A 20,267-nucleotide genomic window follows, 5' to 3' on the forward strand; every position below is an offset into this window, starting at 1 on the left:
GTGCAAAAGGAAAAAAAAAAAAACGGGCATAGTGGGCATGTCTACAATTTTGTCACTTAGGAATGAGAAGATGGAGGCAGAGTTCTCTTCATCTTCTCTTTTATAGTGTGTGAGGTTAGCTTTGACTGCTTGAGATTCTACTTCAGGTAAAAACAGAACCCTTCAAAAATCACATTGGGTAGGTTCCAAGAAAGAATGTTTTTGGTCATGCTTTCATACAGTTCTTTTTTTTTTTTTCTTGGTAATAGTGAAGTTACATGCTGACTGTGACAGACTTCCAGGTGTTTCCCTTCTCTCCTTCCCACAGCGTCTACCTATGCAGCCCAGATTTCTGGCTCAGTCTTCTTAGAACTGGATTCTAGGAGTACCCGGCTTGCTTCTTTTATTCTTCTCTTTAGTGTCTATTAATTTTAAAGTTAATTTTTTCCCCAACAGAAATTCTTAGAACATTTTGTCATTTGACTGTAAGGATTTATTTATTTATTTATTTATTTATTTATTTATTTATTTATTTATTATTTTTCTGTTCAGGAGATCTGACAGGTAAGGAAAGCAAGAAGCCAGGAAGAGGTTAATTGGAAGTCACTCAGTGGTTCAGAAATGGACCGACAGGCACGGCCAGTCTCTTATGCTTACAGTTGTTCCTTCTCTGTTGTGCTCTTGCTCCTCATAAAGTAGCTAATTGGAATTTTCTTGGAGACCCAGGAAGCCTGCCAAGTTTTGTAGCTAAAGGGATGTCCTGTAGCTTTTATATTTGCATCATGAGCCCCGAAGGTAGACAGACTGAGGTCTTCCAAAAATAGCTCAATAAAAGTGTCAAGGTTTTGAAATACTACTGAAAAAACAAGGAAGTCTAGTGCTGTGGGGGTTATTAGAAAATGATGCCAAATGCTTTCAGAAGTGTTTGAAAAGCAGACGTGGCCCTGGTTGTATCTAGACAATGTTCATAGTCTGCCGAGGCTTTGGGAGCCTGTATTTATTATGATACTCTTGTGCTTTTTTTCTGGGCTTCTAATCTGCTTAAGCGCTTCTGTAGTAGAAAGAAAAGCAGCTAAATTAATGGCTTCCTGGAAAAGTTTTCTTGTAATTCACTTCTTTTAATGAAGAAAAGAAAAACTTTCTCCCCTCCATAAAGTAGATAAAAATTATATGTAGGAAAAGTTAAGAATGTCAGGTAATGATTTGAGCCTGTCTAAAGAAGAAATCAAGATTTCCCTATATCCTTGTAGCCAGAACTGGTTTTGGATCATGGCCATTAAACTCAAAATCAGTAAAGCTTATGCCTTTATTTTCCTAATGCCAAGCAACGTCTGTTAAATTAGGTACATATGGGAATGTGAAAACGCTGGTTTCTCCCTAAGTGCCCCCACCTTGAAACAGGAAGCAAATGAGGTCTATGGAGCGTGTTTTTAACTTCTGCAAAGGGCTGTCAATTTGGTGCATGTGCAGTGCAGATGTGACTTTTGCCTGACGGTACCAGTTCACTTTCATCCTTGGTGCTATGAGCTTAAAAGACTTAGGGTGGATTCTAGACCATTCTATGGATCTGTGATCTGCGCATTATCTGTTCTGTGCAACACACAGGACAACAGTGAAAGATGGCTTTCTTTTTAAGAACTTTTTTCTTTGTATTTCTGTATGTAATTTTTTGAAGCCATTTTACCTGGCATAACATTATCATTTATGGAAAAGTGATGCCTTTTTGCTTGAGGCACTCTCACGACAGTCTCTGGCCTCTAGCTGAGGCTGGCTCTGAACCCCTGGTTCTCCTGTTTCCACTTCTCCAGTGCTGAGATTTTAGACATGTGCCGACATGTCCTTCTCTGCTTCCTTTTTGCATTCTGTTTGGAAGGTTTACAGTATGTTTATGAGTAGAGCGAACTATAATAGAGAGCCCTCAGCAGTTAGCAGTGCCAGCCTGGAAGTGTTTCATGTATATTTCCTCTCTACTCCCTGACTCTCACCACTGCCTACCCATAATATTTTGAAGCCAATCCTAAACATCATACAGTTTCTTATGTAAATAATGTGGGAGCCCTGTTATGTACTACATGGTATCCAAGGTTCATGTTCATAACGGATTCTTTTTTGCATTACTAAGTAGTTCATTTATAACATATTTAGTTGTCATGTGTTTGAAATAAATATCTGAGAATTGTCCTTGTCACTGAAAGCAGGTTTGTCCAAATATAGCATTGTGTATGCTTTAGTCAGTACTAGCAATGGAACAGACTACATACAGTACAGAAGTAAACTGTGTCAGAGAAATTCTCAATGATCTCCAAGACAAAGCAGAAGAGATCTAATTGTAGTGTATTTTTCTCTTTGAGACAGGGTCTCTGTGTACCTCTGACTGTCCTGAAACTTATTATGTAGACCAGGCTGGGATTGTCTTGTTTCTTTTCCTTTGCACAGAGATCTTTCTTATCTCCCAAGTGCTGGTATCAAAGTGCACTACCATACCTGGCCATTAGTGTAGTCTTTTTTTTTTTTTTAATTCTTTTTTATTCTCACATATATTGCTTCCTGACTGAAGGGCCATACCCCCCACCGCTAGTACATTCTTAAGGTTATGTTGATGTATATACATACTCTGCCTGGCTCCAATTTGAGTTTATTTTAGATTTTTTTCTCCCCTTTTCTTCCTTTCTTCCCTTCTGTCCTTTGATGGTCTGTGGTTCGTGTGAGAACTAAAATGAGATACTTTTCTTTCTGTTGGCAAAGGTTCTATGTTTATGTTTGACTAGCATTGCTTTCCTTAACTAGTAAGTGGGCTTTTTATGTTGACAGTCACTTTATATTAGTGTGCACTGTAAGTTCCATTGTAATCATAATCTCTTAGTAAAGGCATTGAATCATGAGCACTGATAACAGATGGCCTTGCTTGATCCTTCCTGGGTGCCTGGCATGACAGTTTGACTTGTGTGTACTATTGATTGAGTCATGTGGTAACAGTTTGGTAGAAATTGTTTGTAGCATGAATAATAAAAACCCAGTGCCAGATACTGGGGTTCAACCTGAAGATCAAAAAAAGCAAAACAGCCAACCACTTAGAGAGACCTTTTACCACTACCATATCTTCAGACTAAAAGGGCAAGATACCTCTACCAGAAACTTAACTGAATTAGGAATTCTTGGGGTCATTCTGTTGATTAAAGATGGAGCAGGGCTTTGAACCTGGCTGTTTAGGTCTAGGGCCTTCTGTTTAAAATACTGTCTTGTATTATCCCGAAGAGTGTAAGCTCCTTCAAAGTTGTTTGTATTTGTGCTCCTCCCACCCTCAGCCAATACTGCTTTATTGCAGTAGGAAATCATTTGATCCCTGGAGGAGAGTTTTTATCAGCAGCTTGAGAGCAGTTGAGATTCTTCACTTATTCTGTGACTGGTTTGAGTTAGGACTAGGAAAGTTATTGAAGCAGGCAGAGAGTTGTTGGTGTCTACTTTTGTTTCTCTTTTTTTCTGAGACACAGGGTCTCAGTGTGTGGTTTAGGCTGGTCTTGCACTCATAAATAATTCTCCTGCCTCGGCCCCATAAATGCTGGGATTACATGCACCCAACTTTTACCTTTACAATACATTTTTTTTTTAGTTTACGTACAATGTAATGGATTTCATTGTGACCTTTCATACAACTATATCATCATACTTTGTTTTTATGCCCACTCCTCTTCGTCTTCCACCGTAGAAAACAATTAACTGCATTCATCATGCAGTGTCATGGGTTTTGTAGACATTTTTATTCAAGCACCTTGGCCATGGTCTTCATTCGATATATCATGTATTTTGACTTTCCACTACCTTCCTTACCTAACCTGGACCTTCCTATTTCTCACATATTATCCCTTCTACCTTTATGCCGTGTGTGTGTGTGTGTGTGTGTGTGTGTGTGTAATCTTGACTTATTTACAAATAGTTTTAAATCAAAATTCTATATTCAAGAGAAACTTGATCTCCGCTTTTGTCCCTTACCCCATTACCCTGGTTGATCCCCACCCCCGCCTCTGAAATGGAATGTGGAGTACATCTGGAATGCTAACAAGTCACAAAGACAAAAAGACCCTGGTGAAGGCAGTAGCCGAAGGTACTGGTAGATGGTGAGAACTTGTCTTCAGTTGGGTGCTCTTATTTTATGTGTAGGAGTGTTTTGACTGCATGCATGTCTGTATGTCACATGTAGTCTGTTCGTGGAGACCAGAAGATGGCACTGAAACCCCTGGGACTAGAGTTAAAGACAGTTGTGAACTGCAATGTGGGTGCTGTGACTCAAATCTGGGTCATCGAAAGATCAGACAGCTCTTTCAATTGTGAGCCTTCTCGCTAGCCCTCTGGTTTTGTTACTTCTTAATACCACCTAGGGAGTGTACCAGAACCAGTTGTAAGGATGCTATGATCCTTACTTCATTTTCTGAAGTCAGCCTAACCCAAACTTCCCATAAAAACAGATGGAACCACTTACAGATCTGAGAAGGTAATCTCCTGAAACACCACATCCAAACACAAAGTACATAAGAGTTGCTAGTCTAGGTTTGCTTTCTGAAAGCAAAGGGAGAAAGCACAGCTGCCTTAATAGTCCTGTGGCCCACAGACCTGGCTTGCAGTTACAGCAGTCTTGGCTCCTCTCACACACTGACAGGGATGGTTCAGTTTTGTTGCTTAAATTTCCCACCCACCAAGGAATTATCCTTAATTTTTTCCCTCTTCTTTCTTGGCAGTGGGAAGTAAAAAGGTTAAAGTGTGAAGAGGACAAGTTAGAGAGCAACCAAGATGTGTAAAGAAATCAAGTAAATTTGCTCTGCAGTGAGCCTCTGAAGGGCGTTGGTAGCCTCCTTCCCTCCCTCCCTTCCTCTCTCCGTTCCTCCCTTCTCCTCCCTCTTCTTTTCTTTCCCTTCCTTCATCACTCCCCACCCTGTTTCTTTAACTGGAACGTTGCAGATACAGAAATAGAGAAGACAGTAAAGTGATGGACATCTGTGCCTTCATCCCCCGCATGTCACCTGATGCATTTCTGAGTTGGGATGGGACTGTACTGCTGTCCATTGGAATCTTTCCCTGTTCCATCTGTTATCAGACTTGTGGCACAGGGCATATCCTTTTTCTTTCTTTTATCAATGCTGGTATTTTTTGCTAGTTCTGTTATGTATTTTGATTGTCTCATTTTTAGGTAGCAGTTGAAGGGATTTATATGATAGATGAAGATGTTGTAACTGTTTTCTACTGTATTTCTTCTTAAAACAAGTACTTTTTATAATAGTATAAAAAAGCATGGAGGAATGAATCTCACATACCATTTTTCATCTGATTAGCAACATAATAACTAATCTAGTTTCTTTTTTGTAGCATCTAACCCACATGTCTTCTCCTAATTCTGTACCAGATTATTTTAACACATACACACACCACACACACACCTCAAAACAAAAAATGAAAAAATGCAATATTTACTTTTATTTACTTGTGTGTTTATGTGTGTACGTGCTATGTGTATATGGGTTTATATGGATGTTCTCAGACGCCAGAGGTGTCTTCTGGAGTCATTTGTGAGCTGATAGGGGTTCTGGGAACCAAACTCATCCTCTGAAAGAGCAACAAGGGCTTTTAACTGCTGAGTTACTTCTCTAGCACCTGTGCTGAATTATCGTAAAGTCATTATCAGACATGATTGCACGTGTGAGCGCTCTCTCTTTGTCTCTGTCTCTCTCTCCTTTTCTTTCTCTGTCTCATTTTTCATTTTCTGACACAGGGTTTCTCTGTTGTGTAACCCTGACTGTCCTGTAACTCTCTTCATAGACCAGGCTAGCCTCAAACTCACAGAGATCCACCTGCCTCTGCCTCCTGAGTACTGGGATTAAAGGTGTGTACCACCATTGTTTGACTTTTTTTTGTTGTTGGTTTTAAATCTGTGATGGATAAGTACCTAAAAAATTAAAGCCACTATTCCATAATTACATCTAAAAAGCTCAGTTTTAATTCCAACACTTGGGAGGCAGAGGCAGGCTAATCTCTGTGGATGTCAGGCCAGTGTGTTCCAGGCTAGCCGAGCTGCGTAGTGAGCTGACAACCTAGCTCAGAAAGCAAGAAAAACAAACAAACAAACAAACAAAAACCAAAACCAAAACAGCAATAGCGTCAAAAATCCCCAAACCACTCAAGCTTAAAAAAATAACAACCCCCACACCTAAAGAGCTTTCTTTAATGTCATCAAATATTCAGGGTCCATATTTGTCAAGTTGTTTTAAGTCTTTTTTTTGTTATTCAAAATGGCCTCTGAGTAACATTTATATTAATTTAATTGCTGTGGCCCTTGAATGTTTTTGTTTTTTTGAGTCAGGGTTTCTCATCCTGGAAATTACTATGAAGATCAGGCCAGCCTTGACCCAGAGATCCTCCTGCCTCTGCCTCCCAAGTGCTGGGGGATTAAAGACATGCGCCTGGCTGGCCGTTGAGTATTTTAATATGTGGCTTATTTCTTTCTTTTCTTCAGTTTGTTGGAACTTCTTTGTTCTGTGGGAATTTCTGTCTCTATTCTTGATTGCATCAGTGTCTGTGGTAATGCTTAATATGTTTGTGTCTTTTGCATTCCTATAAATAGTAGCCTAGACTTAGTAAGATTCAAGGTTAGTTTGTGGGGAGGGGTGTGTGTGTGTCTGTGTGAGTCCTTCATTCTTTCATTTGTTTTTTATTGCCTTTCATCAGGAGATACTGTAGTAGGGCTAATGACATGGTTTGCCCACAAACCTAATGACTTGAGTTCAATCCCTGCAATCTGTTTGGCAGGAGGAACGTGACTCTGACCCCCACACATGCACCGTGGCCATACAACACCACACACATACACAAATCATTATGAAAACAAAAGATAACTCTTGTGGCTGGCTGTCTTTGGGATGAAGATGGATCAGAGCTTTACTTGGATATATAAGAATTTCTATCAGGCTTACCTAATGGTTTTTAGCAGCCATTGATAAATAACTAATTACTTGGTTACATTATGTGCTTATATTGCTTTCATGTGTGTTTTTCACTCAGTTAAGTTATGGAGCTGAAAGCCTTTCATTTTCACATCTTTATTATGTATTTTTGAAAAAGGGAACTTCACATTTTATCAGAGCACTGCTGTTTTTATAACAGTTAATTGGCAGAAATTCTCTAATATCAAATTTATGGTATATTTAAATATCTCTAGTCATTCCCATGATGTTTTTTATAGTGTGCTTATTAAACCAGGATTTTGCAAAGGAGCACTTGCCTCATTTAGTCATGCCTCTGCCATTTATTATCTTTTAGTTTGAAATCGTTTTGTTCCCTTCTAATTTCATTACTTTTTCATGATGGGACTTGTTAGAAAGATGTAATTTTACCTAATCTCTCCTAAAACTTTCTTTTTCTTAATTGGTTTTATTGTTTCTATGTTGAATTTAGGTCATTCCTCTACCCCCCCCCCCCACCTTTTTGTCAAGTAAGTTCTATCTGAAGAATGGATTGAAATAATGTTCAGAATAAACATTTCAGTAGAATGTTTAATAACCAGACACAATGCATCATAGCAGGAGCCATGCAAATCTTTATTAATAAAGCTGGATTGATTAAGGTGATGATAGATTTTTTTTTTCCATTGTGAAATCATGTTTTTCCCTTTGGTATTGGTATGCCATCTGGGAAGACTGAAATTTTGGCAATACATAAGTGTCTAGTTCTTTATCCAATGTCTACCTAATATAGTATTATAGTATTCATTGGTAGTTTCTCTTACTTGAGTCATTTATCTTACTGAAATTAGCAAAAGTTTTAAAACAGGATTTTTAAAGAATCAGTCAAAATACGCAAACTTATTATTTTGATCATTTTAAAACATATAGTTCAATTTTAAATTTTTTGTGATCTTCATAGCACTGAAACTGTGTATTCTGAAATAGTATTTAAATGCTTTAAAAAAAAGATTTATGTGTAAATGTTTTGCCTTCATGTATGTAAGTGCACCCACCATGTATGTAGTGAGTGACGGTCAGAAGAAGGTGTCAGATCTCCTGGATTTGAGTTATGGGTGGTTGTGAACTGTTTTGGCACTGGGAACTGAACCCCAAGTCCTGTGCAAGAGCCGCAAGCGCTATTCAACTGAGCCAACTCTCCAGCCCTGGTGCTTAAAATCTTTCTTTTTTTCTCTCTTTCTCTCTTTCTGTCTGTCTGTCTGTCTGTCCGTCCGTCCGTCCGTCCGTCCGTCCGTCCGTCCCTCCCTCCCTCCCTCCCTCCCTCCCTCCCTCCCTCCCTCCCTCCTTCCCTCCTTCCTTCCTTCCTTCCTTGTTTTTTTGAGACAGGGTTTTTTTGTAGTTTTGGAGCTGTCCTGAAACTCACTCTATATAGACCAGGATGGTCTCGAACTTACAGAGATCCACCTGGCTATTCATTTAATCTTATTTGCATGCTCTTTGCTGAGTATCTTTCCTTTATCAATGTGGACTCTTTGGTTATCATCAAATAATTTTAAAATATGAAATGCGGAGTAAATGTTTGCTTTATTACAGTTCAGAAGAAAACGTAATAGTTACACCTTTTCTTTCTCTGTGCTAACAGAGAAAAGGTTTTGGTCCTTAAATGTCCCCAACTACCAATGTATAAAGACTTGGTCTACAGCCTGTAGTTTGTGGAGAGAACAAGTGCTCAGGAGGATGGTGGAACCTGACAGGCAAGTTAGGTTGTGGGAGGACTTACTCTCGCAGGCATTTTTGGGATCTCAGTTTCCTCTCACTTTACTCCCTGGCTGCCAGGAAGTCAGAAGCTCTGCTGTTTTACTCTTCTCACTGTGGTATGTTACACTTCTGCGGGCCTCAGAATGATGGAGCTGCTCACCATGGACGGAAACCTTAGAATCCGCAAGCCAAAATAAGCCTTTGGTCCACACAGGTCGGTTTGTCTCAGGTTCTTTGTCACAGCAGTGGAAGGCCAACGGAAACAGGGTGTTCCTTTTTTTTGAGTATCTTCATTGATTTAAGAATTTTTGTGGGCTGGAGAGATGGCTCAGCGGTTAAGAGCACTGGCTGCTCTCTTGAGTTCAATTCCCAGCATCCACATGATGGCTCACAAGCATCTGTTATGAGATCTGGTGCCCACTTCTGGCCTGCAGGTGTTCAAGCAAGCAGAACACTTTTGAACTGGGAATGGGGCCTTGCTTTTTGCTGGATTACAGACTGTACCACTCATTGTGCTTGGCCAGTCCCTCTTTTGTTCGATCTTCACATTCCCTCAGTTTGGTCTTTTTTTACTTAATCCTATCAAGTTTTGAAAACAAGGAACTTATTTGAAGAAAGTAATGTTTTTTGTGTTTTTATATTTGAGCATAGCATCAAATCCCCATTAACTGTAACACAAACTGGTCTGTAATATAAACAAAGCGCTGTGAAGCAGAACGAGAGCTTAATGTCATGGCACTAATCATTCGCATTTAAGAGTAGACGAGTTCCAGGGCCTCTCTGTATGGTTTGTTGTCTTTTAACCCTTAAAGTGTTGTTTTGCTAGTCACCCATTATTGGAACAGAATAGCTCAAGAGTTTGTATATTGTTAGATTTTTGATGTAGACATTGTCATAATTTTTTCACTGTCCTGTAGATTTCCTGGCCACAGATTCAATTTGGAGACCTGAGAGTTCCAGCAAACTCCAGACTTAAAAACCCCATACTCAGAAGACATGAGGAGGATTTGCATGCTAACCTCTGCCTTTCTTTTCATCCTAAAGCATAACTCAGCATTCTTCCTGGATGCTAGCCTTGTCGTGCTGGATTAATAGGCTTCTGAGAGCTTCTTGCAGACAGCTCTGCTTCCTCCATTTGAGTTAAGAAGTTCCATTAGGAGTTGAAATGTGAGTTTGTGAAGGGCTGGTCAGTAATTGAATAACGTCTTCATGAGCACATCATGTCTCCAAACCTCTGGGAAAACAGGAGCTCACGTTTTAAAACACACGTTAGCTTGTGAAGTTCCTTTTCTTTTCCTATGATAGAGTTTAATGCACATTGCAGTCATCATGTAAGTGATAGTTTTTTGTTTTGTGGGCTTTTTTTCCAGAGTTAATGTTGTATAGTTTGTCCTTGTTTTCACCATATCGCCATCATGGCTCTCTTAAGTATTAAATAGGAACCTCCAGCTTCTAAATACTTTGAACACGTACTGCATGTTGGGCAGCAGTACAAATAATACAGCTGCATACCATACTAATACAAACCAAATGGTGTGCTTTGAAAGGCCATTTCTTCTCCAAGAATAGAAAGTACTATAGTGTAATCCTGTGTTTATTCTCCAGTGAGTATAGTTTTAGTGTAAATTAAAAAACCCATACTATATTCTGACTTTTTAGTTAGAAATATTCCTGTTTATGACTTAAGTCAAGGCAGCTTTGTAAAATATAGCATTATTTTTGTAACTATAAGAAACTTATTTGGAAAGAGCCAACACTGAAAAGAGATTTAAAAGTGCACGAACTGCAGAAACTGAATACTGTCATTTCTAGCAGATAAAGCTCTTCTGTGACTATCCAGATGTGACAGCAACCAGAACACTGAATACTTGGTATTTCTTTCACATTCATATTAATGAATTGTGAATAAGTGTAGTTTAAGATTTTGCAGGATTGCCTTTATAAGAACACTTTCTTACATGAAAATAAAGTGTATGTAGTTTGAATGGCAGTTATTTTGTGTATCATTGCCATCCAGTTGAGTTATGCCGTTTTTATGAAAATTTCCTGAGTAAAAACCAATTAGAGTCAGGTAAATTAAGAATTAAAAGAAAGAATCCAAATGAAGATCTACATATAGTTCTTCATAGCTGTAACTCTGACACAGCATACATTTTGTAGATATTGTTTATATGTTTATTTTGTTATTTTTATACAAAAATACTTTTTCAGAATATCTGATTGTTCTTGATGTACCATTATTCTTTGGAAATGTTTGCGAAAGTTATTGAAAGCATTTCTCTCTTAAATTTTAAAGTTTTCTTGTGTGTAATAGGTGTGCATGCATGCGTGCATGAGTTTGTGTGTGTATACAGGTGCACATGCATGTACATGCACTGTCTCTGGAGGCCTTGGGTGTTGTTCCTCAAATATTGTCAGTTATTTGTTATTTGAAATGAGACATGCTCTCTCAGTCTCCTGGACGTTTGGCTGGCTGACCAGCAAGCTTCACAAATCCACTGTTTTCACCTCTCCAGTGCTGGGATCATAAGTGAACACCATGGTTGGCTTTTTTCCTTTTAAGATGTAGGTTCTGTCATTCCTTATGCTTGCAGTGCATACTTTTTTTTTTGCCAGTGAGCTTCCCAATTCTTTGAGTTTTTAAAGTATAAAGACAAATAACATTCTATAAAATGGAATTTATTATTATTAAGGCTAGCGGCTCAGTAATCTTAGCACTCGGATGCTAAGGCCTGAGAATTGCTGCAAGTTTGAGTCCAACTTGAACTATACTGTGTTGTAGAAGGCTGCTTGTTCTTTTCCCGGCCACCCAGACTCCCAAAATAAACGCATAGAAACTATTAATTAGCTCTAACTTCTTATTGACTAGTTATATTAATTTAAACCATTTCTATTAATCTGTGTCTTGCCATGTGGCAGTGGTTTGCCAGCAAAGTTTCAGCATGTCTGTCTCTGGCGGGACTACATTGCTTCTCTCTCACTCTGCCTCCCTTCTCCCAGCATTCAGTTTAGTTTTCCCTGCCTATGTCTATTCTGCCCTGTGCAGGCCCAAAGCAGCTTCTTTATTAACCATTGATATTTACAGCATACAGAGGGGAATCCCACATCAATAGTGTGAGACCTGTTTTAAAAGAAGATTATTAGTTGAGACTCTAAGTTCTATTTTTTTTAAAGAATTTATATGCTTAAAGCCAGTTCTTCCGCGACTCTGCTTCCTGTGAAAGTGGGTGATTTCTAATCACCACAAATAGGTTTAACACTGCTGTCACTTTTATCACTCCCAGATTTTAATAGCAGCTATCAGGTTTGATTTGAAAATGCCAAGTGTATGCAGGCTTTCCCAGTGATTGGCATGTGTTGAAACACTCTCTAGGTGTTTATGGAAAGAATGAAAACTAGTAAATGAAACAAGTTTTTTTTTTTTTTTGGTTTTTTGAGACAGGGTTTCTCTGTGGTTTTGGAGCCTGTCCTGGAACTAGCTCTTGTAGACCAGGCTGGTCTCGAACTCACAGAGATCCGCCTGCCTCTGCCTCCCAAGTGCTGGGATTGAAGGCGTGCACCACCACCGCCTGGCATGAAACAAGTTTTAATAAAGTTCAGATTATATTATGATTTGAATATAAAATACCCCTACAGGTTTATGAGTCAAGTACTTGACCTGCAGCTCGAGTCACTGTTTTGAGAGGAAGTGAAAACTTAGGAGATGGGCCCTAGTTGGAGGGATATTCTTTTGAATCCTATTCCCTAGACTCGTTCTTCCTCTGCTTCCTCAGTATCATGATGTGAGCTCCTTGCCATGCATGCTTTCTTGGCCATAGTGGATCAAAGCTCTGAAGCTGAGCTAAAATTATGTTTTGTTTGTGTGTGGTGTTTGTCATAATGATGAAAAGCCCAACATGTACTATTAACTTTATTTCCTTGCTAGGAATAAATGGATCTGTGAAATGACTTGGATGCTTCCTTTACTGTGTAGAAACATTTGAGTGCTGGTGGCAGTATGGATTGACGTGTGGATCAAATTGGAGACAGGTTCTTGAGTGAGGAAGTGGAGCTGAGTAGTACTTTCTCTACTTCTTTATAGTCTGTAGCTCATCTCAGTGGTAGCCTAGAGTCCCAGACTATCACTTCTGGACCAATCATTGCAACTATTTAGTGTTTCCAATTTGCTTTCTTTAGGGCATGGGCTTCAGTCCTGGAGATACTAGAATCACCTCTGGATTTTAAAGAGAAAAAAATAACAGAATCTAGAATTACAGGGTAGTGGACTGGCAAGAGAGGAACGCTGTGTGAAGAAAGTGAGATCTGGGGGCTTTCCAAGGCAATGAATCTGTTTATTTTAAAAATTTGGGGCAAGACCTTGGATACTTTGAAATCCTCTCCATGGATTCCATTTCCCATTCTACACAGTGTATTGTTGAGTATCATCATCTCTTAGTCCTTTGTTAATCCCACTGCTTAATTTCCATTTTCTATTTTATTCTGCACTTTGTTTCCAGTTCATTCTGTAACTTTGATGTTTCTATCCTCAACATTTGTTTAGATGCTCTTCATGTTTGATTATGTCACTTTCCTACTGGAGAGCTGGTTAGAACGCCCTTTGAAATGTGAGAGAATTCAAACCTAGCAGCTGTAGTCCTCTGCTTACTCCCTGGCCGCCCTGCTCTAGCCACAGGACTTCCCGTGATGTCTGGACAGCTATGTCTTCAGATTCAAAGACATTCTATAAGCTGTATCTTTTTTCTTTTCTCTTTATTTATTTGGTTTTTTTTTTTTTTTTTTTTTTTTTTTTTTTTTGAAACAGGGCTTTTCTGTGTAACAACCCTGGCTGTTGGCTATCCTAGAACTAACTCTGTGGTCTGGCTTCAAACTCACAGAGATCCACCTGCCTCTGCCTCCCAAGTGCTGGGATTAAAGATGTGTACCACCTTCGCCACTGCCTGACTTTTAAATTTTATTTTTAAAAAGTGTTTTTATTTTTAATTATTTTACATGTGTGGGTCTGTGTGGGTCTGTGCCCTGTGTGGGTAGGTGCATGTGTGGGTCTGTGCCCTGTGTGGGTATGTGCCCTGTGTGGGTAGGTGCATGTGCCCTCAAAGTCCAGAGAGGTTTTAGATCCCCTGGAGCTGGAGTTGCAGGTGACTGAACCACCTGATTGGGAGCTGGGAATTGAACCTGTCTCTCTGGAAGACCAGCAAGTGCTCTTACCTGCTGAGCTATCTCTCCAGCCTTGTCTATGCTGTCTCTCAATTTCTGTCTTATAGTTCTCACATCAATTACAGAACTTTGAGCAGCAGAAAATTATAGCCATTTTTTGACTGAACCTTTTCATGTCATTTACTGTACCCTGATGGCATCACACTTTTTGCTGAGTAGTAATTAACAATGCTGTTGTTGCTAACGAACTTTAGGAGCTTACTTTGTTGCCGATCACCCCATTGTTTCCCATGACCACACTGTAGGGCACTGTTAGCCACGTTTCAGAAATAAGGAATCCAAGATAGGAACATTTGTAGAGATGAAGTCTTAATATACCAGACTTAGGTGTGAATGCAGGCCCATCTAGCATCTTTTGGTAATTGTTTACATGTAGGTGTCTTGGCTCTTGATAACCGTGCCTTGGTCACTGATGTGCCTCTTCTTTTAGCATCTTTCATTGAAGAGCTCAGTACACATTTTCTTCCTTAGTTGAAAGGATGTCTGAGTCAGATCACATTTTGAATGCCAGCACTGGTAGAGTGGTGGAGGCAGCAGAGGGTGAGAGATGGAGTACCAGTCTAAGGCCACATTAGACACTACATGTAGGAGACATACATTTCATTGGATGAGATGAGCAGCATGGTTCTTGTTTTTGAGACAAGTTAGTGATACTGAGTTTGTGCTAGCATCCCAGATGCACATTACCATGTCTGGCCTTGCTTGTTGTTGCGTATGGTGTTAAGTGGGACTGAGACTAATGAGTAGCTCTCTTCAGCCAGGGTCCTCAGCATGTCTGCTATACTGATGGCTTTCAACTTGGTGCAGTGCTTAAGATGGGCAAGTGCCTTCTGCGATGGTGTGGGTTATATGAACAGTGTGTGTCTGTTGTAGTCATTCAGTTAGGTGTGAAGACTCTTTGGTCTCTTTTGTTTGTTGGGAAGGTGAAACTGAAACCCTTAAGCTGGTTAAGCATATTGATTTCCTGGATTTTTTTTTTTTAAGGATTTGTGTTCAGTGTTCTGAAGTAACTCTCACAGAATATTGTGCCAGTCTAAACCAGTTCAGTGATTAGGAGTGTGAGAGTGCACCTAGAAGATTCCAGAGCATACGTGGAGGGCGCTCTTTGACGTTTAATTTCAAGGTATTTGAATAACCATTTTGAAATAATGCTGTGTTTGTATAGCTTAAGAGTGAGGATAAATGATATGTTCAGGCTAAACTAAGTGTATGGAGGCAGAGACTTGGGCTCTTCTTGCCCTTACTTCATCATTAACTAGTTGATGACTTGGGAAAACTGAGGTGAACCCTCTTCATTCTCAACTTTTAATGAGTTGGATTTTGTTATTCTTGCTTACCTTCCTGTGTGCTTACTGGTATCAGATCCCACATTCACAAGTTTTATTGTGATGAAATGTAACCATTCCAGCTTTGGGGGGGGACAGGTCTCTAATTTGTAAAGGTATACCATGCAGTGTTTCTAGAAGCTGGGTTGCTGATTTATATCTCCCCGTGTTTACAACCCGCCTTCTCCATCCTTCCCTGGAACAGGGTTTCCTCTGTAGTTTTGGAGCCTGTCCTGGAACTTGCTCTTGTAGACCAGGCTGGCCTCGAGCTCACTGGGATCCACCTGCCTCTGCCTCCTGAGTGCGGGGATTAAGGGCACCTGTGCTACCACGGGGATGTTAAAACATTAGGGCATATTTTAACTACCATAAACACTTTACAAAGATAGCTGTTGAGCTCTATAGGATTCAGCCCTTGAATTATATTATCTTTTATTTTGGTAAAATATGTGAAAGATACATTAAAACTATAAAAGTATGCACATAAGATTTATCATTTTGGATGAGCACAGTGTAATCTCAACACTGAAGAGGCTGAAGTAGGAGGACTGCAAATTGAGATCAACTTGGGGTATATAGCCAGCTGGATTATTTAGTGAGATTCTGCCATAAAACACAATGTGTTATTAGTTTAATCATTATTCACTGATATTAAATACATTCCCAGTGTTGTGCAGCTATTACTATTATTTCCAGAACTTAAAAAATATTTTTTTGGTTGTGGTGTATGTACATGTCTTTCTCTGTGTATATTTATGTGTGTGTATCCAAGTATAAATATGGGCATTCATACAGGTGTGGGCATATTTATATGGAGGTCGTTAATTAGAAGACCTCTCTTATCATGCTCCTTATTTTTTGAAGCAGGGTCTCTCACTGAATCTGAAACTGATTGGCTGTAGTGGCTGGCTAGCAAATCCCAGTGATCCTACAGTCTAACTGTAGCTTTAGACTGCAGTTCTTTTACATGGGTCCTAATGGAACTCATTTTTTTTTTGTGTTTGTGAAGTAAGCACTTTACCAACTGAGGCATCTCCCTGCATTCTCAATATAGACCCTATACCCAGTAGATACCCATTCCTCCTGCCTTACTCTCTACTAGCCTTGAGCATTCTTACTTTACTTTCCATCTATGAATTTGTCTGTTCTCCATACTTCATACAGGTAGAATCATATGCTTGCTCTTCATCTGATTTATTTAACTTAACCAATGAATGTTTTCCAGGTTCATCTGTGCTGAACTATGTGTCATAATTTCCTTTCTATTTGAGATAAATTAATATCTCATATTAATAGTCTGCATTTTGTTTACCCATGCATCTGGTGGGCATTGTTTCTGCTTCTGCTATTGTGGATAATGCTGAGTGATGTGTGAATGTAGCCTTGGGCAGAAGCTATATGTGGAATTGCTGATTCACAGTAACTCTTACGTGTGTGAGGAACCATGAGACTACAGACTGTACCCTGCCGTGCTGCGTTTCTCTGCATTTTACCAGGGTTCCAGTTCTGTGCCATCGATGCCTGCGTTGTTTTACCCAGCACCCCCCCCCCCCCCCCCCCCGTCATAGTCATCCTAGTGGGAGGAAGTAGTTAGTATTTTAGCAGTGGTTTTGATTTACACTTCCCTAATCATTTCATGATGCTGATCAGCTATTTAAAATTTCTTTAGATTTATTGCTTTATGTGTGTATGTGTTTTGTCTGTATGCAAATGTACATACCAAATCAGTGCCTGGTACCTGCAAAGATCAGAAGAGGTGCTGGTTCCCTGGAACTGTTTGTGAACCACCCTGTAGTTGCCTGGAAGGGAACTCAGGTTCTCTGCAAGTGTGACAAGTGCTCTGAACCACTAAGGACTGCTCCACAGGTCAGCTTTTGTTTTGAGACAGTGTCTACTGTGTGGTTCTGGCTGGCATTGAACCTCTTGTTATCAATTAGGTAGATTCTATTATGGCTTAAAAAGAATCATTGTGAAGCTGGGCTGTGGTGGTGCAGACCTTTAATCCCAGCACCCAGAAGGCAGAGGCAGGTGGATCTCTGGGTTCGAGGCCAGTCTGGTCTGTAAGAGCTAGTTCCAGGTCAGGCTTCAAAGCTAAAGAGAAACCCTGCCTTGAAAAACCAAAAAAAAAAAAAAAAAGAATCATTCTGTATTTTCTCGTTCTTGTCTGTTTTACTTACTTTACTATTCATTATCCAAATGAACATTTAGGGGTTTGGGGAAGCTAGCTACTTTCCTTCCCTTTTTTTTTTTAAACCAAGAGTTCAGCCATTTTTCCTTTTTCGAGGATGCAAACTGTTCATTTAACACCTGACTAGAGTTTGTTTTTGTCAGTTTATGTTTTGTAGTACTGGGGGTTGAGTGTAGAGTGTAGGGCCTTGCACATGGTAAGTAAGTATTTCAGTACTGAACTATAATCAAGCCCTATTTTTATTTTTCATTTTGAGATAGTAGTTTCACTGATTGACTAAGATGACCTTGAATTTACTCTGTAGCTCAGGCTGGCCTTGAACTCAACTCCTTAGTTGTCAGAGTATTTGGAGTACAGATCTGTGCTACTGGGGTCAACCTGAACTGTATTTTAATATTCTTTACTATGCTCTGAAAACTTTACTGTTTATTTTTTATTTTGTTTGAGGCAGGGTCTTATCATGGGCCTCCTGTTTCAGTCTCTTTACGTATTGTGATTATAGGCATGTGACTACATGCCAGAATATTTTCTGTATTCATTTATAAGCCAAAGCCTTTGGAATCCTTAGGCAGAGAGAGGATCTCAATTTATTGGTAATTTGAATACTATGCACTTTTGTTTGAATACAAATACATTTTTTTTTTTGGTTTTTTTTTTTTTTTTTTTTTTTTTTTTCCAAGACAGGGTTTCACTGTGGCTTTGGAGCCTGTCCTGGAACTAGCTCTGTAGACCAGGCTGGTCTCGAACTCACAGAGATCCGCCTGCCTCTGCCTCCCGAGTGCTGGGATTAAAGGCGTGCGCCACCATCGCCCGGCTACAAATACATTTTTATATACTGACCTTGAGTTGTTAAATGATTGAGATAAAAATATACTTCAATAGTGAGGTAAGTGCTGGAGAAATTTTCTCGGGAGGCAGAGGCAGGCGGATCTCTGTGAGTTTGAGACCAGCCTGGTCTACAGAGCTAGTGCCAGGATAGGCTCCAAAGCTACAGAGAAACCCTGTCTCGAAAAACTAAAAAAGCAAAACAAAACAAAACAAAAAGACATGGAGTGTGTGCTGGCTACTCTTTATCAACCTAACGCAAACTAGAGTCACCTAGGAAGAGAGACCCTCCTCTGAGGACTTTCCTCCTTCAGACTGGTCCATGGGCATACCTGTGGGTACATTTTCTTGATTAATGATTGATGTGGGAGGGTCCAGCCCACTGTGGGTGATGCCCCCTCTGAAAGCAGGGTGAGCAGACCGTGGAGAGCAAGCCAGTAAGCTGCACTCCTCCATTGTCTCTACCTCGAGTTCCTGTCTTAGCTCTCTCTGAGGTTGGACTGTAAAACGTAAGATGAAATGAACCCTTTTTTCCCCAGGTTGGTTTCGGTCATGGTGTTTATCACAACAGAAAGTAAACTGAGACAGTGCATGTTAAATAGATCCATTCTGAGGATCGGAAATGGTTAGGGAAGGCTGCACGTTTTAGTTGGATCTTATTACCGTCTGAAGGAAAGCATATGTAAACATGGTTGTCACTAACTTACTGCTTTCTGAAGATGTAACAGACTGTCAGCTGCGTCCTGGCCATTTAGTCAGTTGGGAAATAACTTTCAGAAAGCCTCTTTATAAAATTGAGGTAGTTTATGGAGTGCCCGTCTAAGCCGTTACTTTAAACTGTTTTAGAGTAGAAGGTCAGAGAGGCTGTTGTCAGAACAGGAGATACAGACTGCAGGGAGGGCTACAGCACACACCCTATGAAATGGGGTGGTGGGCAAGCCCTGCAGGTGCTATACAGGTTGTATATAGCCTTTGTTTCTTGCTGTGTTTTTGACTTGTCACTCCACTTCATTAGACCTCTGGTTTCCCATAGTGGCTGTAAGCATAGAGTTTTCTTGGAAGGAAACAGCTAGTATATATTTGTTCACTCAGCAAAGCCCTGACTCTTTAATTAGTATAGTTAACAGGAGGCAAAAGGGCTTCAAACGGCTTTTAACTGTGAGCACATGCATCTTTCTAGCTGACTGCAGTGCTCTTGTCATCTTCATCGAGAAATTCCATGTATGAAAAACACAGCAGCCCACTAAGACCCAGGGTGAAACCTTCTGATTTCATTGATGACTGAATCACTAAGAATAATCAGATCTTGGCTCAGACTTTGAGATGTTGTGGCACCGATGACTGTGGACTACTAAAGGTAGCCTTTTTGCCGTTTGGTAACCGTTAACTGTCACTGGAATGTTTGGGCAGTTGCATTGTAATTTGGCAGATAGATGTCTCTAAATTTGCAAAGTAAATGTATGAGTAAGTCTAAGACATTCTGTAGCATTTGAATCCTATTCAGAGCCCTGTGGTGGAAAAGTGGACTTTTCTGTAGTTAACTTGGCAGTTTTTAAAACTAGAACAGTAAGAGCGCAAGCCTTTCTGCATGTTTAAAGACTCACTTCTGTAGATTGAGATTGCAAAGTGTAAATTTAACCTTTGATAGACCATGACTGATGTATTATTTACCCTTATGTTTTGTAGAATTTACTGTAGTTGATCATTTGTAAATGCTTAAGTGGAATGATTTTTAAAAACAAAATAAACCCTGAACTTTTTATGTTTAGTTTTAAGCTGAATAAAGTCTCATTTTGCTAGATGCTAATGGAGAAAATTAATGAAAATGTGTTTTGTTTCCAGATTTTGGAAACAAGAGGTATGAGGGATGAAAATACTGTGAGCATGCAGTGTTTTAAGAAAGTATTGGTTCTCTGTCGGGATCGTTAATGTGTTAAGACTGAGTGGGAGATAAGAGGTCGAAATGTTTACTAACCAAGCCCTAAAGTCTATCAAATTCAGACATTACATACCGAGAAACATTGCCTTAAG

The 20,267-nt window shown here is 39.7% G+C and overlaps 1 protein-coding gene across 3 annotated transcripts in view; it reads left to right on the forward strand.

Annotated features, from left to right (window-relative positions):
* Positions 1 to 20,267, forward strand: part of Epb41l2 (erythrocyte membrane protein band 4.1 like 2) — a 179,767-nt gene that overhangs the window by 15,940 nt on the left and 143,560 nt on the right. Inside the window, exon 1 of one of the 3 annotated variants that reach the window (XM_057761996.1) lies at positions 14,902 to 15,021. The exons of the other annotated variants lie outside the window; for them this stretch is intronic. The gene's annotated coding sequence lies outside the window, so the exon portion shown is untranslated. Of the gene's footprint in view, positions 1 to 14,901; positions 15,022 to 20,267 lie in introns of those variants that run through there. 3 annotated transcript variants of the gene reach the window in all.

Source organism: Chionomys nivalis, chromosome 2 (genome assembly GCF_950005125.1).
Source record: "Chionomys nivalis chromosome 2, mChiNiv1.1, whole genome shotgun sequence".
NCBI classification, from domain to species: domain Eukaryota; kingdom Metazoa; phylum Chordata; class Mammalia; order Rodentia; family Cricetidae; genus Chionomys; species Chionomys nivalis.